This window comes from Equus asinus, chromosome 26 (assembly GCF_041296235.1).
Source record: "Equus asinus isolate D_3611 breed Donkey chromosome 26, EquAss-T2T_v2, whole genome shotgun sequence".
Classification (NCBI taxonomy): Eukaryota; Metazoa; Chordata; class Mammalia; order Perissodactyla; family Equidae; genus Equus; species Equus asinus.
Window position 1 is genome coordinate 19,014,339 of NC_091815.1, and position 25,643 is coordinate 19,039,981.

The 25,643-nt window shown below is 54.4% G+C and overlaps 1 protein-coding gene and 1 long non-coding RNA gene across 6 annotated transcripts in view; one reads left to right on the forward strand and one right to left on the reverse strand.

Annotated features, from left to right (window-relative positions):
* The window catches only part of CHST8 (carbohydrate sulfotransferase 8), a 113,976-nt gene that overhangs the window by 74,369 nt on the left and 13,964 nt on the right, over positions 1-25,643 (forward strand). The window lies entirely within an intron of this gene.
* Positions 17,312-23,433, reverse strand: LOC139042150 (uncharacterized). 2 transcript variants are annotated; one of them, XR_011498472.1, is made up of 3 exons: positions 23,110-23,433; positions 20,716-20,851; positions 17,312-18,608 (listed from the first exon to the last, which is right to left on the reverse strand). It is a non-coding gene; the product is annotated as an uncharacterized lncRNA (long non-coding RNA). The 2 variants fall into 2 exon arrangements; XR_011498473.1 differs by lacking the exon at positions 23,110-23,433 and adding an exon at positions 22,434-22,563.

The following is a 25,643-nucleotide window of genomic DNA, read 5'->3' on the forward strand; positions in this document are numbered from 1 at the left end:
GGAGGCTCCAAGGTCTTGCTCTGGCATGGCTCTGGACCCCAGGCTCGGGTTCCCAGGGCCTGGAAAGTCCCTTCCTGCCAACCCCCTGTCCCGGTGATGTCATAGATGTGACACTCCAGAGCCAGAGACAGGGCAGGCGTCTGACACCTCCAAAATAATACGTGTTTTCCAAACTGTTGCTGAAGCTGCTAAAATGTTTTTTAAAACCACTTACACTTCTCTTGATATGAGGCAAGTACCTTCTGTCAGCCGCGCGTGGGGCGGTGGGGCTGAGCCCAGAGAAACAGATCAGGGCGTCCCCGGCCTTGGCTCTCCCGGGACAGAAGAGGCGGCCTGGGGGGCCTGCAGGACAGGCGGGAAGGGGCTGCGTGGCTGCTGCGAGACAGTCCCTGTTGATGATCACCTGTGCTTAGTCCTGGTTGAGTTTTCCCTTCCAAGGCCTCTCTGTGTCCTTGTGGGTGTGGGGGCTGGTTTGTATTCGAGGATGCACCCTCATTTCTGGCTTCTGTTTTGGAAAGCCCAAGCTCATTGAGGAAAGTTCTAGGAAAAAGACAGAGGGGTCTTTGAAAGAGGTGAGGCAGATTCCAGGTCTAAAGCTGAAAGGAACGGGAGCTTGCCCAGGGCAGGGAAGAGTTAGGTGTTTGGGGTTCCCTGGGTGTAGGTGACAGTCCCAGGGAGGTGGCAGGACTGTGAGGGGCACCTGGCCAGACTGGACAGTGCCTGGGGGTTGGACCATCCACCTGCCTGTGATGACCAAGGGGGACTGAAGGCAGAGGACCATCCCTGGACACCCCAGACTCAGCCTGGGGGGCTTTGAAGGACCCTAGACAGCGGGAGGGGCCAAGATGGCTGAGCCTGACCCTCCGCCCAGCAGGACGGGGCCTGGAGCCATTTATTTTGACTTATAAGAAATAAACTTGTGCAGTGGGACCTGAATCACTCACACCAAGTCCAAGCTTTACACGGTGTATGACGTCTCCTGCGAGCAGCTCTCAGCCGGCCTGGGAGCCCAGCCAGCCTATCTTGTGACAGTGCCACCTCTGCGGCCACACACGGATGTGTCAGCCGCTGGGTGAAGATGGGAAGGCTCGGGCCACAAAGGAGGCACCTGGGCTGCAGCTTCCCCATTGTGGGAGCTTCGGGGCTGTTCGTTTTCCCCACGGTCAGCACTGGGGCAATCCTGCTGTCTGCCTTGGAGGCTCGCTCCTGCAGAGGCTGCGGGTTTACCCCCGTGAGCCACCGAGACCAGGCCTACTGGCTGCAGAACCTGCCCGTTAGGGCAGGAAGGAGGACCCAGGTTCCTGGTACCTTGGAGAGGGGCAGGGAGGGCCTTCTGGGCCCTGTGGTACACACACCTGCAGGTGCACACACACTACACACTCATATACACTCACCACACACACCTCCACCACACTCACCACACACACACGCACACACATGACCCATTGGCGCTGTTCCCCAGCCACATGCATGCCCTGCTGGAGCCCCACTGCCAAGCCTGGCGTCTGCTCACTGAAGAGTGCCCTGCCCTCCCCTCTGGGGCTCCCATGGGGACCGTAGCCCCTGACACTGATGAGAGCTGGGTGCCTTCCCACTCCAAAGCCACAAGGATGCAGGAGGCAGGGAGCCGGGCAGGCAGAGGAGTTCAGGAGCTGCCAGGGGCAGGACCCTGCTCGCCTGTCCTAAATGCCGCCCCTTGGGTCCTTTCCCCCACAGGGGCCAGGAGTGGGGGAGCCCCCATCAGGGATGGCCATACTCTGTTCTCTGGCCCATCCTGGGCACAGGGAGGAAGGTACTCAGACCTGGCTCAAAGCTTCATCTGACCAGAGGTGCTCTGCCTGTCCTCGGCCTGCACCTGTGGCCGTCCCCACGCTCAATGCCGTTTGTCCTAGATATGCCTGGTCCATAGCAAAAAGAAACTCAAAGGCCACATATCCATGACAGAAACCTTTCTGGGAGGTGATAGAGCCCAACAGGAAGACTGGTGGTCTCTCGGGACCCTTTCTGGGAGCCCCAGGGCCACCCCTAGAAGCCGGCTTCCAAGCTCCCAAGAGCCAGTGTTGGTTTTAGAAGTGTGCGTTTGCCTTGCCACCAGCAGAGGGTGCCCTGAGCCAGCTCATGACCTTCTAGTCTGCCCTCAGTCCTCTGTCCTTGGTCCTCTGAGACTGGGCACCCCCCAAGACAGGGTCCAAGTCTGTTCCTGTCTCTGTTCACCTCCAACCACCTTACCACTGCCCATCACCATAGTGGATGCAGGACCTAGCACATGCTAGGTGCTTAGTAAATGTCTGTTGAGTGGATGGGAGAATGGATGGACAGACAGATGGAAGGGAGGGAGGGAGGAAAGGAGGAAAGAAGGAAGGATGGAAGGAAAGAAGGAAGAAAGGATGGGTGGGTACATAGACAGATGGAGAGATGAGTGGGTGGATGGATGAATGGGTAGGTGGATGGGTGGACAAAGGGATGGATGGATGGATGGACAGATGGACAGATCCAAGGATGGGTGGGTGGATGGATGGATGGGTGGATGAATGGACAGATAGGCAGATGGATGGACTGATGGATAGATAAATGTAAATGTTTATTGATATCAGTAAAAATTTATTGATAGACTGAAGCCATAGTCTCTGCTGTGGACTAAATTCTCTCAGGAAACAGAGAGAAAGCTTAACAACATCTCCAGGAAAAGGGCCCAAATGCTGATATTTTCTTGCGGCTCTCCACCCAGTGTTCCTGTGGTCTTGTCATCATTTCCCTCTGTCCTTCCTGTTCCCTGGTTACACCCCTTCTCCTCTCCAGCCTGGGCTGAGCATTCACAACCCAGTGACTAGAAACACAAACCTGAAAGGGGCGTGAGCGCAGAAATGAGGGCTCTGGGGAGAGAGAACTGTTCCCGCCGAGTGTGACTGCTGGCCCGGCGAGGGCTGTGGGGCCAGAGTGGCCTGGCAGCAACACCCTGCCCTCACAGTGACACTGTTCTCCCTGCCGCTGCTTCTTACATTCTTTAGCTAGTCCTGGCTCCGGCTCTGGGGCTGCCTGTCTGAGTACACTAAGGGGATCAATAATGTGTGAGCCCTTCGCCAAGAGCGAGCCGCATCAATCGAGAGCTGAGTGACAGCTAATCATTTTTCACCTGGTGCTCACCCTGCCCAAGATCCGGGGGCTCAGCTTTGAGGCTGCTGGAGGCCGGGAGGCAGTGTCAGACTGCCCCACTGCCCTGCGGGCCCAGGGCGCTCGTCCGGGCCACGTTTCCACTCCCAACATGTGATCCTGCGTGAGTCTGCGGCTTGGTGGGAACATGTGCATGCCCTGGGCTCCTGAGCACACGTGCCTGTGAGTGTGAGCACACCTCGAGGCTGAATGGCTGGCCTCGGGGGCATACTGGGGCCCATGTGCACGTGTGTGCATATGACTCTGAGCATTTGTTTGAGGATGTGCATGTCTGTATGTGTGTGCATGTTTGCATGACGTCCATTCGTATCTCTGAGTATCTGTGTGAGCGTGTGCACACACAGACGTATAGGAGCATATGTCTGTGTGAGCTTGTGCCTCTGTGTGTGTGCAGGTGTGTCTCTACATGAAGGTGTGGGCTGTGTTTGTCAGCAGGGTGCTGCCGTACGTGCCAGAGGCTGTGGCCCCCTTGGGTACTACTGAGTCCTCTCTCCAGGAGAGGGATGCCTGCAGGATGCTTTATCCTGGGCCATCTCACTGTCACTCTCCCCTGGAAGGGTAGGTTGTTGGCTGGAGCAGTGTGCTCACCTATAGTCCCCTTTCTAGAAAGCAGGTGCCAGAGGGAGGAAGGCAGCCTGAAGGGAGAAGGGTTCTGGGTTGATGGGAACATTTCAGTGGAAAGAATCTCCATCAGGTATGGCTGTATTCAGGTGCTGTGTCAGTGTCATCAGGATTCAGCGTCTCCATTCCTCACCTCTGTTTTCCCCTTAGGGGCTTCACGCCCAGGTAGCCTTTCCCCTAGGGGTGGCACTGGCCTCTCCAGCCCTCAATTATCACTCTAGCTTTGTCACCTGACCCTTCTTGAGCAAATTCCTACGGCTGGGAATGGACTAAGCTGGTTGGATCACATGCCACTCCTGGTGTGTGTGGTGTCACCCCATCCAAACCACAGGGGCTGAGAGTGGGGAGGGGAAAAGTGGGTGTTGGTGGGGTGGGAATGAGGAGACTCAGTGTGCAGAGGCAGCATAGGGCACTCCTCTCCCTGACACAGGGCTCAGGTCCCAGGCACTAACAGGTGCAGCCTAAAGGGCACTGGGCCTGCCTTCTCGGTGCCCCCAGCCCCACCTGGGGGCTCACAACAGCCACTGTGCAGGCCCTGAGTGAGGCCAACCATTTGGCTTTAGGCTTTCAGTGACCCTGGCCTCTGGCTGGCTCCTACCCTGACACCCTAACCTTACTTGCGACCCCCTGGCTAGGCCCTGTCTGTCTTCTCCGCTGTTGCCCACCCCCTTCCTGACAGACCCTGACCCTGGGTGCGCCCTGGGTATCTGCACCCTGGCTGAAGGGCCCCTAGCCCCGTGCAGACTCTCAGAAGAAAGGGAAGGTGCTGAGCCAGGCCCCACCTGTGGTGTCAGATACTGCGTTGGGGGCCTCGTTTTCTGCAGTGGTCCTCCCATCCTGGATGAGGACACACGTGGCCACGCTGGGGCACAGCTGGAGAAGCCTTCTGCAGAGTGTGGCCGCAGGGTCTCAGCAGGCAAGCAGCTCTTCCAAGAGCCCATGAATAACTGAAGGCGCCTTAAACTGTGCACCTGCAGCCTGGAGGACGCCCCTCCCCAACCGTGTACAGGAGCAAGCCCAGACAATGCTGCTGGGTGGGCCGCATCTATCAGGGATGGCCCTGGAGGGAGGTGGATGCCAGGCCCAGGCCTGCCCCTCCAGGGCCTGCCCCCTGCCCTCTCCTTCCTCATCTCCCACCCTCAGAGCTCCCCGGGCAGGAAAGGTCAGCCGCGAGAGCCGCTGCAGAGGCAGGTGTGGCAAGCTAGCTGAAGGGTTCACCAACCGCTTGTGTAGAGAGGCCCGCTTCTGAGCAGGGCTGGGGGGCCATCCCCAGCAGCCCCTCCTCTCCTGGCAGCTGTTCCAGGGGGCCCAGAGGGAGGGGCCACACCTGGGCAGACCCCAGCTAAGGGCTGGGCTGGAGCAGAGGCAGCCTGCAGCTGCTCCAAGGCAGAACCCTGGAGGAGGGACCAGCAGGTGATGGGGAGAGGGGGCAGGTAGTGGGGCCCCTGAGCTCCAGGGAGCCATTCACCTCAGCCGTGCGTGTGTACATGTGTGTGTATGTCTGCACGCAGTGTTATCACGAGGGCCACAAGCGTGTGCATTCAAGTGTGTCACGTTGTGTGGGTGCATTGGGAGCCATGTGGCTGTGTGTGTGACCGAGGGAAAATGACTGGGTCTCCAAGGCTGTGGCTGTGCATGTCAGAGACTTGACCGGGGCTAAGAGGCCCCAGGCCTGGAAGAGCATCTCCCTCTGGCTCTGGGCTGAACCACCTTCAGCCCCAGGGTGCCGCCGGAGCATCCTGTTCCTGAGCTCCTCCTCCGGCACTGTCTGGCTCCCCGAGACCCTCACTCTGAGAGCTGAGCCTGAAGGCCCAATCCTTCAAACCTGAAATTCCTGGTAGGGAAATTTGCAAGAAGTGAAAATTGAAAACCAGCTGCCACATCCATTGGTGGCTTTGGTGGCTGTGCCATCCCGGGCTCCCTGCTGGGCCCTGGGTGGGGTCTTCTCCTGACCGCTCTGCCCCCGTGAAGGAGCCCTGGTTCCCTCATCAGTAGAAGGGTGGCTCTTCCCGCCTCTTCCTCTTCTGTCCTAAGTGCCACACGAGTGGGAGAGAGGATTTCTCTGCCTGTTCTGACCCTGGTCCTCACTGGGGACTCTGGCAGGAAGGGGTCAGGGTGTGAGGGCACTGGGAGAACCAGGCTGGGGCATTCAGCTGCGAGTGACCCCTCCCCTCTGGCTCCAGCATTCCCTGTCCCCTTGTGTCCACTCGTCCAGTCACAGTGGATGCTTGGGGAGGCTCAGGTCAGAGTGGCCCAGGCCAGGGCCTGGGCTCAGCTGGACTCACCCACTCAGGGCTCCTACCTGGAGGTGGCCCTGTCCCCGAGAGCCCAGAGAGGAGCGGCCAGGAGGGGGCATGACGGTCATTGCTCACTGCGGTGAGGGGCGTCCTGCACCCTCCCTCTCCTTCCCTCCTGGACCTGGAAGAGCGGGGTTGGCTGCAAGCTGGAGTTAACCCAACTCTGCCCTGAGGCCGTCATGGAACTGGGCAGAGGGGTCTGCGGCCACTCATCTCCTGAGATGACCATGCTGCCCACCGGGAGTGGAAGGTGGGGCGGTGAGTAGGGCAGGAGACAGAGCCAGCAGCACCGAGTCACACAGGACTGGCCATGCTGGGTACTGGCATTGGGTCATTTAAATGTGACGCATCAGCCTGGGGCGGGGGGTGGCAAGGCCACAGACCCCAGAGCTCCCTTCTGGGTGGGAAACAGGAGGGACCTGGGTCCATTTCCCCCAAGCAGAGAGCTCCACCAAATACACACCCCTCAACAACGGTGCCGAGCCCCCGACTGGGCAAGGGCAGGTCTGCGTTTGCTTCTTCATTCCGACTGCCACAAAGAGGGGCGCTCTCCTGGCAAGGGGCGAGGGAGACGTGGGCCAAGGGCTGTGAGCACAGGGTGTGGGGGAAGATGTGACAGCAGGCCTGGCATTTGGGGCCTTCCCACCTGACTCCTACACCCCCGCCTGGCCACACTCCTCTGTTGCTCCTGACCTGACAGGTGCCCCTCCCAGCACAAGCACATGCTGGGACCATGCGCTTCATCCAGAATCTCCCGGGAGCCATTGACAGCCATGTATCCAGCTACCTAGGTGCCCCACCAGTCAGGATCCTCCCACACCACCTCCCTTTCTTCAGAACCAAGTGTTTCCTTGCTCCGAGGCTGAGCCTGTGTTCCTGCCAGGGGAAAAACCTGGTACCGTGGGCATCCCTTCTTAGAAGTCCTCCATCTGCAGAGCTTGAAATAGACAAACAGGGCCGGGCCACAACCTCGCACTAACCCAGGAGGCTGACCCAGGCCCCCGTGGCAGCTCTCAGCGCCACCTGAGGAGTCCCCACCATGAGGAACCCGGGAGTGGGAGGGGGATGGGTCTGCATCTGTGTATTCAGTCTGTGTGGCCAGGCAAGCCTGCCGGCCTGTGCATCCCTGCTCCTGAGTGTCTGTGCACATGTGTGCACGTGGTCCTGGAGTGGGTCTTGGGGAGGGCTGGGGGCTGGTGCTGCTGTTTGCCGGGGGTTTGCAGCTCGTCGCGGCTGGCTTCTTTATTAATCCGTTTTGTGAGCAGGCTCCGGAGTTCATGTTGTGAATCTGGCCATTTGCTCCCGTTTCCTCCGTGCCCCCTGGGAGGAGGAGCATGTGTTAAATATTTGCGGTTTTGCTGCGTTAGGTTTTAAAGTTCAGCAGTAATTATCCTGAGCAGGTGCCGAGTGACTCTGCTCCCTGGGGAAGCCTCTCGCTGCAGCGGGCTGGTGGCTGCGTTCCAGGCCAGCCTCTGTGTGCCATTTGCACAAGCTGTGTGCCTTCCTTCCGGAGTCCCTCTGCCTTGCTGAACCCTGAACGCAGCCAGGCTGTGCCGCCTGTGGGTGGAGCACAGATGGATGCCCCGTGGTGGGTGTTCTTTCCAGAGGGCCGAGGGCAGGGCTGTGCGCAACCGAGCGCTAGTGTGGGCCTGCTGTGAGCAGAGTCTGGGGGCTCCAGCAGGCACCTCAGCCCCCATGGCAGGCTCACAGCCACCCCTGTGGCAGTCCACACACGTTCTGGTGTAACAGGCAGAACTCTCCTTGTTTCCAGAACAGATTTGAATTGTTTGGTTCTAGACCCGCAGCCTGCCTCGTGCCAGACTACTTAGCTACTCTTTCAGGTAAATTCACTCCAACACGCGATTTCTTGGACCAATTCAGGATACTTAACACAGTCCCATCCAGTTCAGAATTCTCTCCTGGCTCAGGCCCAGGTGAGGGGTGGTGTCTGTCCTCCATCTGGCTGTTTGCAGATGCTGCTTTTGGGGTGGCTCCAGTGGCAGGGTGGTGCTCTTCAGCTTTCTGGGTAGCACCTGCTTCTCCCCTTGGCTTTTCCCAGGACCACTTGTCACACATGTCCTCACAATGGATGTCCTTCAGGTTAGCTGCAAGATCCACGAAAGGGGTGGGAGGAAGTAGTGCCAACTGGTGCCAGGCGAAGAAGGGGCACATTCAGGCTGAACCTCACATGACTGTGCCCCGCATACTCATGCAGTCCCAGGAGAGGCTCCTAGCCCATCTCTGGATCCTTGGGTTTGGTTAAATCAGCATCCCAGCCTCTCCTCTGCCCATCCCTGAACTGGCTGCGGGCACCTAGACATGCACCTGCCCTCAAGGCTCACAGCCCACTGGGAAGAGAGGTGTGGGCCAGCCCAGAGCAGGGGAGGGAGAAAGGCAGACCGCACTCCCATCAGCTCCCTGGGAGACTGTGAGCTGGAGTCCAGAGGAGCTGAGGCCCCTCAGGGAAAGAATGCACCAGAAAACAGGCTTGCCCTAGTGAGGGAGCCTTGGGCCTCAGGACAGAGGTAAGCGCACACACCCATGGTATTGGCTGCTCTGGTCCAGCTTCTGGCCCTGCCTTCTGTGGACCACACCTGAGTCCTGCGGAGGCGCTGGGAACACACCAGAAGAGCATCTCACCAAACACTGACAAAGCGTTCTGGCACAGGGAGCTGCTCTGCTGGCATCTAGCAGGAGTGGGATGGAGGGGAGATGGGCCCACCCCTGTTTTGTACCAGAATGCCATGCCAGTTGGGCATCCCAGGAGCTCCAGGCCTCTGTTGCTAATGGAACTTAGAGGGAAACAGGCCACATTCAAGGCGCGGCGGGGGCGGCTGTCTCATCTGAAGGCTCAGCGGAGGGTGGATCTGTTTCCAAGCTCAGCCACATGGCTGTGGGCAGGATTCATTCCTCTCAGGCTGTCGGCCAGAGAACTGCCTCAGTTCCTTGCCGGGTGGGCCTTGCTGGGTGGGCCTCCCCATAGAACAGCTCATGCTGCAGAAGCTGGCTTCTTTCAGAGCGAGTAAGCGAGAGAGGGCAAACAGAACAGAAGTCTCAGTGTCTTTGTAACTTCCTCTCAGAAGTGACATCCATCGCTGTAGCTGTCTTCTGTGTGTTAAAAGCTGGTCCCCAGGTCCAGCCCACACTCATGGAGAGGGGATGGATCGCAAGGGCAAGTTACCAGGGGTGGGATCCTTGGACGCCATCTTGGAGGCTGCCTCCCACAGAGGGGGTGTGATTGACATGCTCTCGTGGGGGAATGACCAGTTCTGGTTTACAAAGTGAGTGGATCACTCTGGCTGCAGTGTGGAGAAACAGTTGGGATGGGGCAAGGATGAAGCACGGAGACCGAGTGGGAGAAACTTGACTTCAAGGAGGCTATTTCCCCACCCAAAAGGCGGGTGTAAGGTTAATAATGGAGCCTTCCCCCAAGGGCATCGTGAGAATTAAAGGAGATAACACGGAGACCGTGCTCAGCATGGGCTGGGCAGTGTGTGGTCTTTTTCCTTCGGACATGGCATTGCCTCCACTAGGGCCTGGCATTTGCTCCTGCCTGCTTCATTGGATGTGTCTTTATGTGTCTACATGTTTGCAAACGATGATAGGAGCCATGGTTTAAGTTCTGCCTGTGGAGCTCCAGGCCTCGTATGTGAGGGTGCAGCCTGCTTCTCTGGGTTGCTTGAGAAAAGCCTCGGCAGCAGAGAGGTGAGAGGATGCTCTGTTCTCCTTGCAGGCTGCCTGAGACCCCATTTCCACCTGAAGCAGCTCACAGCCTCGGGGAACAGGAGAGCCATCTCAGCACCCCCATCACATGGCAGAGATTGGGGTACAAGGGGTGGGGGGTCCCTTATCCACATGCTGGGGCATCTGGGCCTCCCCTTCAATCCTGCCAGGTCTGCCGCCACACTGAGCAAGGCCCTGTGAGGTCAGCTGAGAGCTGGGTGTGCTTCATCGTGATGCTGCCTCTTTCTTTTGAGGGTCTGAAAAACAGCCCCCTGAGGCTCATGATTGCCCTTTAAGGATGAGGTCAAGCACATCTACCCATCACACAGGACATCCTGCTATCTAATCCTCGTACCAGGGATCCTTGTTCTGCACTGGCTGTTGGGAAGCTCACGCCTGATGTATGAGCCCATGGTCTGTTTCTCCCTCCACTGGGGTGTCCTGCAATGCAGTTCTGACACTAACACTCAGAGTTGGCATCAGACCCCACAAGTGAATGGCAGAGTCCCCTGCAAGACTGAGCTCACTGCAAACGCCAGCTGCAAGTGGGGTCCCCAGGCCACCCACCGTGCTGACCAACAGGCTACAAATTTCAGGGGTTCCCACGACCCCTTCAAGTTTGATAATTCACTAGAAAGACTCACAGAACCCAGGAAAGTGCTGTATTTACAATTACAGTTTCATCGTAAAGGATACACATAGGGCGAGTTCTGGGAGGGTCCTGAGCACAGAGCTTCCACGTGCTTTCCCCCACGGAGTCATCACATCAGTGTGTTTAATCAGGAGCTCCCCTGAGCCTTGATGCCCAGTTTGTATTGAGGTTTCAGAGCACAGACATGATCATTTAATCATTGACCTCGTGATGGAACTGTCTCCAGGCCCCCGCCCCTCCTCGGTCAGGGCCGGAAGTTCCAACCCTCTGATCAGGTGGTCGACCTTTCTGGTGACCCGCCCCCATTCTGAAGCTGTCTAGGGGCCCAGCATGAGTCACCTCACTAGCATGACAAAGACACCTATCACTCAGGAAATTCCAAGGGTGTTTGAAGCTCTGTGCCAGGAACCTGGGACACAGATCGGATACATTCTTTATAATACCACAGCCCATCCCAAGTGAATACTTTGTTGTGAAATGCAACTTTCAGACTTACTTGTGGATCCATTTGTATCCCCTTAGTTGTATTTCTTTCTTCTGTCAGGTGAGTGAGGTCTCTGTCTGAGGGTCCTCCATGCCATGGCCCAAGCAAGGCCAGAGGCTGTAACAAATGCCAGGCAGGGAAGTCCCTGGCCCGGGGGAGAGGGAGGCAGCTGTTATAGGCATGTGCTTGCTGGCAGACAGCGGTGCCAGGCCTGGCTTTGCATCAGAAAATCCCAGCTGTTGGCAGAGACAAAGACAATCCCTGGAAACAGCCCGGCTGGGGAGAGAGGGACAAGATGGGTGGGGCCAGCTGCCGGCCCCCTCCCCTGCTGACACACAGCCTCCCACCACAGAGGCCACCACAGGGGTCCCGCCTTGCTCCTCAACAGGGAGTGAGGGGGCACATCTACACACCTGGCCCTCATAAGTGACTCAGCATTTATCTGCAAGTCCTGGAGAATTTTCTCCCGTCATCTTCAGCAACAAGTGGTTGCAGTTTTCATTATCATAAGACCAAAAAAACTGTAGCTGAGAAAATAGATATGTGCCTTCCACCCTACACTGGGAACATCTTGACATTTAAATCCAATTACCCTTTTCGCATTCTTGATGAGGATATGACATGCAGCTAGAGAACATTCTGCTAGATAAATATATCATATTCTCTGACTGCTCAAACTTCCCAGGGCTGATGTGGGGACTCTGTGTTCCCCGGTCACGGACTGGCCAAGTTAAGAGGCCCTGAATATGTATGTTCGGATGTAAGTTGCAGCATTTGATCTCTGACCTTCCCCGAGTCATTAATTGGGAAAATGGAGCAACTGCAGAAGCAGGAGGGCTCTGGTCACCTTTGTAAAGAGTCTGCAGTCATTCCAAGCTCGCTATCTCTGGGCTTTCGGCAAAACGCCACAAACCAGTTGGGCGTAGTAGAGAAGGATTGATTAAACACATTCCCACATTACTGCAAAACTTCAGTCCTCTCAGAAGCAAAGAGTAACGGACTCCAAATGAATCAGGAAGCCGGTGAGGAACCTTGTGCTGTTATCCTCATGTAAATGTGAGTTCTCTGACACCTGGAGAAATGGTGTGCAAGTCCTTAGCAACTGCACAGGCCATTCCTTGGCTGGAGGGAGAGACAGTAGGAGGAGAGGAAATTGCCAGGATTAATTAAGGCTGTGAGAATGCTGCCTCTTCTGCCTTCCAGAAGGACTCCCCGGGATGGGCAGTGTCTAAGGAGATCAGGCAAAGCTCCCCAGCCCAACCCTGCCCCCCTTCAGAAATCCATCTACTGCTTAAAGTTATGCAGTTTGCTTTGACTCTCCTCGCTCCATTTCCATCTGCAGAGAGAGGAAGAGAGCAAGGAAAATGTAAATTCATGAACATTTAGAGTCTCATTTTAACTTGGTTCCAACCACCTAATCTCTTCCCCAGCACACTATTACTAGCCCAAGCTGACTCTTCTCTCCACTGCCGCAAGATGGAGTATGTCAAGCAGAGAAACGTTAATCCCACCCCAACTTCACCCATCCCTTGGAAGTCGTGGAAGCAGAAAACCGTCCCTACCTTTCTCCCCTCCCATCGGGGCCAGGTGACCAGCTGTCTTCCGCCCTTGAGGATCCGAGCATCCTCAGATGCCCCACACACTGTTTGCAGTTGTTCATCCCTAATTACACTGTTGTTTTATCCTGTGTGCTCAGAGCTGGTTAATAAATAGAAATTAAGTCATTCGTTTACTTTTTGCTGCAAATCACAGCATGAGACTCAAGTGGTACTTACATTTGTGAATGCATGGGTATGAAACCGTCTCTGCTTGTGTGTTAAATGGAGTTCAGCTCATTCCATCAGCCTCTAGACATCGTTCCCAAGAGTTAACATGTATTTATGTATTTTTACAAAAACGCATTTTGTCTCTTCTAATATTCCCTGAATGCTTAAGTAAGAGTTGAAAATGAGATCCCTCTTCTCTGACGTCCAGGCTCTGGGCTTCTCTCAAAAAGAGAAGGTCAAAGGATCAGACGAGGTCTTGGCTGATGAACGAGGTGCCATAAGGAACCAGACAAGCTCACACCCTAGCAGGTGGTGCCTCACACTAAGGGGTTGAGGCTGGTGCAGTCTGGTTAGAGAGCGGCTCTCAGAAGCAGGGGTGAGATGGGGACCCTGTCACTGTCCGTATAAATCCTTCCAGACTACTTTTAAAAAGAAAGTGTGTGTCTTTAGATATTTTCTAAGTCACTTTGTAACACATGCCTATAACTTGTCCTGGAATTAGGTACAAATATAAGGCTGTGCTGGAACCATCCAGCAAGCTAGAGGAGCCCTGAGTGGAGGAAGTCAAAGCGGGTCATAGGAGCAAACCTCAGCAGCTCCCTCCAAGAGTGCCTCACAGGGGGCGGTGGGATTCCTTGGTGGAAATTCCCAATCCCTGAAGGTGCGAGGACTTCCCCAGTGAGCCCCCGGGTCTTCTCTCAAGACCGTATGTTTTCAGAACTGTGTCATGAGAACCCTGGGCCATACTGGGTCAACAGTCTGAACACCTACTCAGGGTTTCGCTGTGGCCTTGTCCCCATGTGTGGACTTGTGCCATGGGGAGTTGGGTCTGGGACAAGGACGCCTGGTTGGACTGAGCCACTTCAGAGAATTAGTGGACACAGCCTTCCCAGGGAGAGGAGAATCACTCTGACACAGACCCAGACTGGCAGTTTAGGACATATTCTCAGAGTCCTGCAGTTAAACCATGGCATGGAGTTTCAGCCAAAGGTCCAGAGGAGTGGATCTTAACATTTTGGGGTCTCTCCTCTCCTCTGTTGTCCTGTCCTCTCCTCTCTTTCTCTCTCACACACACGCTTTGCTCACCATTTCAGGAGGTTCATGAAAGGACCCTTAAGGCCATTACATGTTCAGCTACCTGTCTTCCCCACTGGACACTGAACCTCTCTAGAGATAAATTATTTATTTTTGTATCAGCCCCCATGTGCACGAGCAAATCTTGACTTCTGAGCTTAGTTAGGACCTTGAGGAACTGTGTGTGGTGTTGACTCAGTTGTGGTTGTTTCCATTAATCCTGCTGACCACCAGGACCTTACTTGGGTTGTCTATGGGGTTCAAAGACTTTACATCTTACATTTCCAGGGGCTTCTTGGAACAGGAGAACAAGATCTGGGGTTAAACTCTGTGGGGAGTAATGTTGGAGCTGTCCGTGGTCCTGGAAACGGTCTCCCTTCCTGTTGACTGAGCTGCTCCCACAGGGTCCCATTCTCAGAGAGTCTGTGGTGCCAAGCCGCAGCCTGGCTTTGATCACCTAATTGCTAGTTGCTCTGCTTCTTGGTCCAGCTTAGATCCAAGCCAGAACTTGGCCTTTTGCTTCAATCATGCTACTAGTCCCTGACATGATCCTACCTGAATCAGCTCTGCCTGTAACTTCAGTCCTGCCAGCTCCTGAACCAGGCTTGGCCTCTGATTGCATAACTATATTTCCATTTCACCTGTTTCATGTTGGATTCCTCGGGAAAGCAGACTCTGAGACAGACCTTTATTGGGACTATGTTATGACGGAGGAAAGAAGAGTTAAAGTAGCTTTGGAGCACACGATAAACATCTACTGTTGTCTACTCCAAGTCAGTGTGAACTGTTTCGGATACTCCTTTTTGACAGGGATGGGAAAGAACCTATTTGTCAGACCAGTGGTCATATACCATATACCTGAAGCCACTTAAACCTCCTCTGGCAAAGATACCACAACTTACACAGGGGCCACAACTGGGGCTACAACTTGATAGAGTTTGCAGTAATCTACTGTCATCCTCCAGAACCCATTTGTCTTTTGTAGGGACTAGACCAGTGAATTACGTGGAGATTTGATGGCATGACCACTCCTGCATCTTTTAGGGCTTCAAGAGTGACACTGATCTCTGTCATTGCCCCAGGAAGTAATATTACCTTTGATTTGACATCTCGGCTCAGGGGATAGGGTAACTTTCCAAGACTTCCACTGGGCATTCTTTACTATGATATCTCTTATCCCATGAATCAAGGAGATGGGGGTTCTGCCAACTATCACATATGTCCATTCCAATTGTATATCCAGAGTCTGGGAGAAAATGACCACTGGGCTGAGAAAGTTTGTGAACCCGACTTGAGCCAGACTAGGGCCATTTGTTGCATGGCCCCTATATGCCCTCACTCCACCAGGGAGGCTACAGTGACACTTCAGGTTTCCAAGAATCAAATCCTCATGTGTAAATGTCAGCTCAGACAAAAACCTAGAACTGTTTGGGTTCCCCCCCACCCAGTTTAAACTTATCCAAACAAATGGCTACAGGTTACTTTGGGGAGGGATAAACATTACTGTGTACACTTGCCGTCATGTTATGGGGCTCCTCCTCTTGGGGATGCAACCTTTCCTTCAGTCATTGAGTTCTGGATCTGAAAACTGGCCAAGGGATTGTCCCTTTTTATTGGGACAGCTGCCCTCAATCTCCTGATCGTCCATCCTTGATTTTTTTTTTATTGTATATATTGATCAACACCCTTGTTGGCTGCTCATCTTTTTTGCCCTTAGAGATGCCATTTTTTATTAACCATCTCCATAGATCTCTGCAGGTCAGCTCCTCTTGGCTGGCGCACTGACAATGCTGCTCATTTGGATTCATTTAAGGTGGCTAAGCACTGCCACATGGCTTCTGATATTTCAGATCCTATCGTCCCCCACTGATATTGAGGAGTCCAGGTCTGTAATGGCATCCCCCACATTCAGCCCTGTCCTACAGAGGAGAACCACCACAGAGCTTCTCATTGATGCTGATGCCCCCTCACAGAGAATTCTCTATTGCTTTAGACAAGGGAGTATCCTCTAGGTCCTCCCACAAAATAGTCATATGGTGGGTTTTCCAGCAATTCATATATCACTCCAGCATCATCACTTTTGTGAGCATTTTGATCTCTTTTCCACTATCCACCACAGCAATTCTATCATTTCTGCTTCAGTTCATGTGGGCCATAACTTTCTCTGTGTTTCTAAGAGCCATCCTAGCAGCATATTAGCCTCATCATCTGGGGTCCTTGCCATACTGTTAAATCCTGTATCCCAGGAGAATGTTCGCCTATCAATTATTCCCCCTTGTCCATCTTTGTGTTCTGCTCTCTTAGCTAGCACCCTCAAATTAAGTTCTATATCTACTACAGGCTCCTGCTAGTACCTGTTTTCTGGGTCCTTTGCCTCTCTCAGGGTATAGTCTCTCCTCTTCACATCATCAATCCAGATGTCCCCTTCTCATTTCTCAGGGTCACATTTCATCCCAATCAGGTGCCTGACATGGCTGAGAATTAACCTTCTCTGCAGCTCTGCTGTTCTTATGATTAAGTCCTGAGACTGGTCCTCCTGCTGTGGAAGACGAGAGTCTCTTTATAACCTGCCAAGGAGGCAATAGCCAACCAATTCCATTGTCCCCAAGTGACTATTTGCCCCACATTTTTCAATCATCTGATGCATTTTTGTACACACAAGCACATTTCCTTCCACTGGCATGCCGTCTTAGTTCACCATCAGTGAAAACTTTAACACTTGTATTACTGCCTCTTGCCAGAGGCTGTCTGCTCCATCTACCAGCACCAGTCTTGGGGTCCTCGTTGCTGGCTGGTCACCAGGTGATTGAACTCTAATATTTCATCTTAGAATCTGCTTTCTCAGACCACTGGCTCCAACTGTCAGATTCCTGGGAAGCAGACTCTGAGGAAGTGCTGGAAGTGTATGGGCGGGGAGTTCTCTCACATCAACCTCTTGGGGGGAAGGGAAGGAAGCAAGAATGGGTGGGAGGAGAAGTCGGGCTGGAATTTAGTTAGGGGCTCTGTGGCTTGGATGTCCCTGCAGTATTGTCTGGAATTGATGCCAGGGGCCTGAGCCCTTACATTCCACATCAGCCAGTCGCTGGATGCAGGCAGCCCCTGGGAAGAAGATGTGACCTTGGGTGAGGTGACTTTCTGCAGCCGAGAGTGATCTCTGGAGGGAAATTCTATTGCTGTGCTTCCATAGCAGCCACGGCCCTCCGTCATCCCCACAATCTTATCTGATCCCAGCCTGCCTGCAGCCTTCCCCTCTGGCTTCCAGCCTCCAGGCACCTGGCCCCTCCATCCCACAGTGACAAGGAGTGCTTTGGGTGGGGGCACAGTTTTTTCAAGTTGCTTTGCTTACTCAAGCATCATTGAAAATTGACGGTAGCTGATGTTATTGAATTCACTTTTTTTTTCAGTTTTATAAAAGCCTTTTTCTTCCAGATATTGCCATTTCATTTTTGTGATGCAAGCAAGATCTCTGCAAACTGAAATAGCATTTTTTTAAACATAGCACTTTAGAGTTCTGAAATATGTTCATGCAATTTTTTATCAATTTAATTGAGGTATAATTTATATACAGGAAAACACAGGCATTGTGAGTTTTAACAAATGTATACCATCACCCCATTGAGACAGACAAATTTCCCTCCCCCCAGAACCTTCCCTCATGCCCCTGCTCACTCAGCACCCCCTCCACTTCCATCCCCTAGTCAACCACTGATCTAATTCCATCGCTGGAAATTAGTTTTGCCTGTTACAGAATTTTACCTAAATGAGATCCTACAGCATGTACAATGTGGCTTATTTTGCTCAGCGTAATGTTTGTAAGCTTCCTCCATGTTGTCGTGTATGTTGGTAGTTTGTTACTTTTTTATGGACAGTAACATTCCATTGTATGGGTACGCCATCATTTGTTTATCCATTTACCTGTGGGTGAGCATGTTCTTAGAGTTTATTGTCCTAGAATGCATGGCCACAGGCAGCATTGTCCTTAGTGAGTTCAGGCGGGGGGTGTGACCCCCCTCACAGCCAGGCAGCCAGGAGGAGCTAGGAGGAGGGCTCAGGAGCCAGAAGGCCAGAATTCACTTCGTTCCAGCATCACTTAACCAAAGACCCCAGGAAACAATGATCTGCCCAAATAACTGGTGCATTTTGTAATTTCTTCCAAGGCATGTATTTTTCCAGAAGATGCTCTAGGCATTTTCTTTGAATACTACTTGAGTTAGCATCCTGCCAAGCAGTATTAATTCTCTTTTCTTAATTCAGGATAATAGTAATTGCAGGGCAGACCTGCGGAGCAATTGGTTTTGGCACATGCATGTCAAACGGACTATATATCATGACATCAGACATTTTGAGAAAATTGCTTTTCCTCCCTGAATGCCAAGTCATAAATTATTTCAGGTTGGGAAGAGCTCTGGTAAGCCTGTGTTTGACTCCGGGGAGTGGCCTGTAAATACTGAGAGCCATGGAGTAAAAAATGAGGGGACAGATTTGTGGGGTCGCTTCGAGTCTGGCCTGGCTGTAACTCATTGTGGTAGATGCTGTGGGAGCCCCGCCTGGATCTGCTTTCTCCGTGGGCGTGCCCATCCCGCGCTGCGAGTGTGGCCTCCTGACAGCCCACAGCTGCAGCCTTCATCAACGATGCGACCTCAGCTGACAGGGGCCTTTTCTGGAAGGTGATGCCTTCCCCCTGGAGGTGGCCTCCAACCAGACACATGCTGGGAAACCTGTGCTTTGGGCACAAGGGACAAACAAACGAAGCCTTGGCTGGTGGCATTTGCCAATGTCTGTGGTGTAAATACTCCCAATGAGGCCAATTCCAAGCTGCCCTGCAAAAACAAATGATAAATTGCTTAGGGGGATAGGCAGAATTCTGGTAGCATTTCCCCCTGGCCGGGGTGGGATGGGGATGTCTGAGGGGCACAGACAGTGACATGATCAGACTCTATTTCTTAAAGTGGGTGTGCATACCTGGATGTTTGTGTTCTTACTCTTGTACTGTATATATTATACGTTATATATTTTCTTTTGCGTGAATGAAATGTTTCATGACAAAAACAATTCTAAGGAAGCCTCTTAGGCTTTGAACTTGTTTCACTTACACATGTTGGGCATGCTCTTGGTGGAGACCGAGGGAACGGCTTGAAGGCTGCTCTCGGCTCCCTCGCCTCCCCCACTCGGCATAACTACAGAGTTCACACTCCTGATGGGTTTCGGTTGTAGGGGAAAAAGACATTTCTTCTACCCTCTCTGGGTTCGTCTGGCCGGAGAACAAATTAAATTCACATGAGACAGAATAGCAGGAGAAAATTAAACAAAGCTTTATAACATGTATACATGGCAGAAGCTCAGGCAAGCTGAGCAACTCACCAAAATGGCTGAAGCCACCACCTTAAATATCATATCCAGCTAAAGACAAAGGAGGATGTTGGGGGTGGGGGGAGTCAGTTACAGGAGGTTACCAGAAACAGGAATAAGATTATTATGCAGATTTAAGTCCTTGCATTCTGTATTGATAGGAGTTTCTAGAGATAAGGTGATCCCCCTTCCTCCTGGTGGAGAGGGAGACAACTTTACAGATGGAGATTTCCTTACAAATGTAAATGTCTCCTAACAAAGGGCAAGCACACTCTGCTCCTCAGAGTTGCTTTTATTAAAAGTAACCAGCCCCAAATAATCCTCATGCCAAAGAGACGTATCTTGGGGTGGCCAATTCCAGGTCCCCACACAGTGGAGGAGAAGCATGTCCTGTGGATGCAGATTGCCATTTCCCTCCGGGTGGGAAGCAGGAGGAGGTGAATGAGGAGCTGTGGATGGAACTGCCCTGTCCAGCGCCCCTCCCGAGGACCAAGGAGAAGGCTGCCCTCAGGCCTGAGACCAGGCCTGCCCCCGGCTCACCCCAGATAGTTCTTCTTTGGACCTGGTGGGGCTGTTAGAGCCAGGCCATCTGCTGTCTGGCACTCAGCATTTGGACCTTGGAAATCATAGTCTAAACACGCCCAGGTGCTTCCTGGCCAGGCGTTCTGCTCCCGGCCTCATGTGGGTGAGTGCATAGCCCTCTCCACAAACCCCGTCATCATCCCCAAGGCCTCACAGCCGGTGAGAAGTGGAGCCGGGATGGATTGCTCCCGGAGCCTGTGCTCCTGCAGCCACACGGTGTGACCTGCAGTCTGGCACCAGGGCCACTGAGTGGCCTGTGGCACTGTCCCCACCAGCAGCCTCAGGTTTCCCTTCACCAGAGCCTTCCCTCCCTGAGGTTCCACTTTTGCTTGCTGCTGAGCCTAGGACCCCGGCTGGGGAGGGGGAGATAGAGGGTCTGGCCCAGGCCTGGACACCAGGGCTCTTACTATCTGAGCACAGCGGGGGTCCTGCATGCTCCTTCCCCAAGCCCGAAGGCCAGGTTGTTCACATTGCCCTTTCCTCCAGGAGACACGTTTGTCTTTAGGGCCAAAGTCACTGATTTCCCGTTATAGAGATGGTGACACTGAGGCTGCAGGCAGTTGAATCACTGCTGGTCATGAGCCCTGTGGGGGCTCTCACGCCTTCGTTAACCGGGAAGCCAATGCAGCAAAGGAGGGACCCAGCTCAGGTGAAGGCAGCCAGGCCTGAGGGCAGAGAGCCAAGGAGAGTCTAAGAAAGAAGTCAGGCTGGGAAGGTCATGTCCCACAGGTGCACAGACACCTGAGGGCGTCAGAGAAGTTCCAGAAGCTGTTTTGCATAAGGGCTAGGCTGCAGCTGGCGAGAGTCCCCCACCCCAAGTTGACCCCACGAGAGGCCCTGTGGGTGCAGGGGGCTGAGTACTGGGGAAAGGAGGTGAGGGCAGCCCAGGGCTACACTCAGCAGGTCCCTGAGCTCCGTGAGAAAGCAGTAGGTGGAGAGGAGAGCAGACCCGGAGGCCACAGACACCCGAGTTCCAGTCCTGGCCCAGCCACTTACCAGGTGTGGATCCTTGAGCGGCTCAACACGTGGGCGTCTCGGTTTCTTTATGTGTCAAAGTGGATCAAAATAGTACCGACCTCGTGGGCTGCTGTCAGCGTCCAGTGCTTCGAGGCTCTTCACTGCTTGTGGGCACCTGGAGTCAATAAATACCATTGCTGACGAGGAGCGGGGTTGGTGCAAGAATGGGGCGAGGTGGGGCTCTTGCTTGGGTGGCCCCTGGGGGCGGTCTCTGGGTGCTGGTGGGCGTACCTCCCTGAGGCCCCAGGCTGCTGAGATGGGAGACCCAGCCTTTGTGGCAGGATCAGATTCCTGGGGATGGGAGGCAGGAGGCTCTTATGGAGGATGGGCACTGTGGCAGCAGGCTCACAGAGTGCGGGTTCATGAAAGGACTGGGATCATTGCATGCATCAAGCAAGGGGCTCCTGGTAGGAGCTCTGGATCTCTGGGTGGTTCTTGCCCCTCGTCTGTCTACAGGCTGCATGATGTGAGTCCTGCAGGGCCCGAGGGCCTCTGTGAAGCCTGGAGCCTGGGCTGGGGGTGGTCCCAGGAAGCTGACATGATTGAGGGGCCATAGCACCCAGAGACAGGCCAGAGGGGTGAGACCTGGATGGATCTGTACCCTGCATTAGGATGCTCTGCTGGAGAAGTAGGGACCCTCCACCAAGGACGTCTGGAATCTGAGAGCAGTGGAGCCTGAGGAGGGTGGCCTGAGGGGGGTGGTGACAGCATGGAGTCACTTAGACCCTGACAGGGTCAGTGAGTGGGGTCAGTGAGGGCTGGGCGGGTGTGTTCTCGGGCAGGGGCCTGGCGCGCAAGCAGGGAGGGTCACAGCTGAGTTCCGTTTTTCAGCGGCATACGAAACCAGCTGCCGTCGCCAGGGGTGTCTGATTCCCAGCAAGTCCGTGCATGGGGACAGACCCTTTCTCCTCAGAGTGTCTTGCCTATTCCTCTCTGGGGCTACCCCCAGGACCCCAGAGCCTGGGCCTGAGGAGAAGCCACCAGAAAGGGCTGGAGAGAGAGGCCACAGAGTTAGTGCCTCTCTGTGTCCTCGGCCACCCCTCTCTCCATGCCACCCCGCAGCCTTGGGCCAGGCCATCTGGTCCACAGAGGCTACCGGGAGAGAAAGCCACTCCCCGCTCCACCAGCAGGCTGCTCCTGCAGGCTTGCCTTCTCAATCTCCCTGTCAAGGGTCGGAGGGGACCAGAGGACCAAAGAAAACAAACAGGCAAAGCAAAATAAAACATTCTTTTAGGTTTTCCACAAGTCTGGACACCAAAGCCTCTTGGTTCTCCGATGAGACCCTGGACACCAGCGCCCACCCAGAAGAGGGGAGAGGCAGCCATGGGCACTGACCCGAGGCCCTCAGCCTGAGGCTCCCATCGAGGACGGCACCTGTGTCCCTCAGCAGCAAGCAAATGCACCCCCGCCGGCCCCCCAGGGCTCCCCACTGAGCCAGGGAGGGCCTGAGGCTTTCGTTACCAGCTCAGATTATGATCAAGGACAAGGGGGAGTGAAGGGGACATTATGAGCTCTCCTTTTCATAATGAATCCCATTTCCTCTTGCATTGGGTTTTCTTGCAACAGATGCTCTTGCAGAAAATGGAACAAAATGGAAAAGATAAAAAGGCAAGTAATTAACTCGGCCCCAAAGCCTTCCCAGCAGATGTCAGGGACGGTGGGGCCCAGTGCCCGAGGCCCGCTCACTGCACCCTCACCTGCCAGGCTGCCCGCTGCTGCACTGGACACCCATATGTTTGGATGATTCCCGGCTGGGCTGGTGTCAGGGAAGCGTAGAGCCGCCCTCCCGCTGTTCAATAACTCATGACCATTTTTCTCCAATTAAACTGAAATTGAAGGATCCTCAGACTTAGACACCCAAGTAAAATAATTAGTGCTTAAAATGTTAATTGTGCTCAGATGTGCCTCTGCCCGTGGAGGCTGTCTGCCAGCGAGCACGCAGGAAGGTAGTCCTCTGTGGAGAGAACTCTGCACCCCGCCCCCCACCCAGTGCTGTCACCTGACAGGCTGGCCTCCCCAGGAACCCCAGCGTGGGCAGCCCGAGGCCGAGACCCTGGTGTCCACTCTGACCTTGTGACACTGGTGTGATGGCTGTGTGAGACCTGCTGTGAGCCCCTGCCTGGCCAGCCGGCTGTCCCCAGGCACCCACAGGCAGTGTGCATAATGGTTAGAACGAGGGCACAGAGTCAGAAAGGACCAGCCTGGGTCTAGCTCTGCCCAGCCACTAGGCCGGCAACGTGGTTGAGGGCAAGACACACAACCTCTCTGAGACTCGTTGCCATCATGAGAGCCAGAAACATTTCTTTATCCACTGTGTCCTCAGCACAGAGCCTGGCACCCACCACATCCCAAATGAATGAATCATAGACGCACCTTTGCCCTCCTCCAGGGCCCGGAGCGTTGTGGGTCGGGACAGAGTCAGCCTGTCCTCTCCTTGTTCTGCGCAGCTGCTTGCCCCTGGCTTCGGAGGAGGTTCTGCAGCAGCTCCCTGAGCCCTGAGAGGAAGGGATGTGGGGGCCGCTCACACCCACCACCGTCCTACCCACCTGCTCACCATGGGGGGGGAAACATCCCCTGCCCCTGGGGAGGAATTCACTCCCCCGGCTCTTCCTGCTCCTGACTTTGCCCCCGTGTGTGTCCCAGCTTCTTTCTCTGCCGAGATGACACGCCTAAGAGGCTTAGTCTCCTTTATGCCGTGTCTCCCAAGGAAATCCACTTAGATGTTCCGTGTTCCCTGATCCACCACATAATAAGATTCCTTTATCTCTTGTTGTCATGGGAAGTATATATTAGCTGATTAATATTAATGTGTTGCCAATTAATATGACTGTCTGAACCGCTTCGCACTTCACAAGGCACGGCGCTGATTAGCGAGGCAGGGCCCGGGCAGCTGTCCGGCTTGGGCAGCCCCGGGAGGCGGCAGCGGTCGATGCTGACCCTGGCTGCCATGCCTTGGTCCTGACGCTGTGTCATTAGCAGTGTCTGTCAGAGCTGGCATGGAAGTGTGTTTGGACTTTGATTGTGGCAATTAAAATCCTTGCCATCCAAGACAGCATATTTTATCATTCAAATAGCGTTTTACATTATCTTAACATATTTTCCCAGTAACATTGTTAAATTAGGTGATAAAAGGTTATTTCTTGTTTCTGAAGTTGAAATACGTTACCATTATTCCTTATCTGCCCGGAACTAGAAAGGTTTCAGTACTATATGTTCTAAAGCTTTCACTATCAAAATTTACCAGACTTTACAAAACAGCCTTTTTTTTGTTTGTTTTTTGTCTTTTTTTAATCAAAGATAGACAGAAGCTTTGTCTTCTGATATTGGAGATTGCTTGCAGGGTTTGGCGGAAAGGGAAGTGGCCTCTGTCGAAGCAGCCAGAGACATACGTCAGGGTTCAAGGGGGTCACTGGGGACCCTGGCTTACCTTTGATTTGGAGCTGTCGCCTGTGCCACCTCCAGGAAAGCGAAAGACAGTCAGGAAGGCCTGAGCTCCCTGTCCCTCTCGCCCCCAGGGAAGGCACAACCAGGGCCTGCACCCGCGGCCAGTGGGCTGGGCTGGGGCCTGCCTGTGGCTGTGTGGCTTCCTCGTCCTTAGGTCTCCTCTCCAGCTGCGCCCTGCTCAGCCCCAGCCCTTGCCTGGCCTCCATCTCAAATCCTTTCCTCTGGACCTCGAACCATCCACCACCACCCATCCGCTACTTTCCCACCACCCACCCGCTGCCACCCATACACCAGCCCAGCTGCTGTCACTGTGCCACACACATGCCATCTCCCTATCACCTGTACTCCATCACACCTGATGTGGAAGACATCCCTTGCGCAACACGTGAGCCCCTCCATACACGGATTCCCCTACCCGCACCTTCCAGTTAAATGCGCCATGAACAAGGGCTGGGGACACGTACCTGGCAATGGACCACTTTGCCAAGTGTCTGGCATCCCTGAGTCATCTCGTATCATGGCCTCTTAGGCCGTGAGGCTCTTCCGAGAACGCACCTCTGCCTCCGAAGGAGAGCAGATGTGCCAGCAGAGTGGCTCTGTTCCCCTGGGATGAGTAGAAGTGTGACCTCCATCCTGCCTCGTCCCCCCTGCTGTCCCTGGGTATGGGTGCCAGGGACAGGATTAATATTCCCCATGAGGACGCTCATGCTGTCACAGACTTCTGGCCAGAACAGAGCTTTAGCTGGGTTGGTGGGAACAGTCCAGGTGGCTCTGTGCAGCCCCTTGAGTGTCCGCCCACCCTGCATGCCATCTCCAGCCTCTGCCCTGCCTCATGGGGACAGCCAGTCCCAGATGTTGGGGGCAGGAGTGGCAGCAGCTCTGACAGAAGACTTCAGCCGAGGGCGGGAGCTGGGGAGGCAGGGTTGATGGTTCTAACTCCGTTGTGGAGGCGAACCATGAGGTTGACTTCAGTTCCTCTGAGCTCCTCTCTGCCAGGCGAGGTCTCGGTGGAGAGATCACTCTCGGCTGATCGCTGAGTGGGAGATGCCCGCCCGGGGGCACCTGTCTGCAGCCCGATTGTCCTCATTCTTCCAAGGAGCTCAGCCCTGCGGAGCCATCCCAGCCTGGCCCATCCAGGTCTCTCCCCACCCAAGACTGGGCTGCAGACTGGGAAATGGCCACGCTGCATTCCAGAAGCTGTCCTGAGCGCCGTGGGAAGTGTAACCCTCGGGAGGCCCATGTGGATTCCTGGACCCCGACCTCAACTGGCTTATGCCCTCAACTGGGGAGGCCGCAGGGTAGACAGCAGCTGAAAGCTGGAAATGACATTCTCAGGACGTCCATCACTCATGCGCTGGCCTCAGTGCCCAGGATGGTGCCTTCCTGCGATTTCTGGCTCTTCCAAAACCCCTGCATCTCCAGCCACAAATTCTCACAAAAGCCTCAGGCATTCAAAGCCTGAC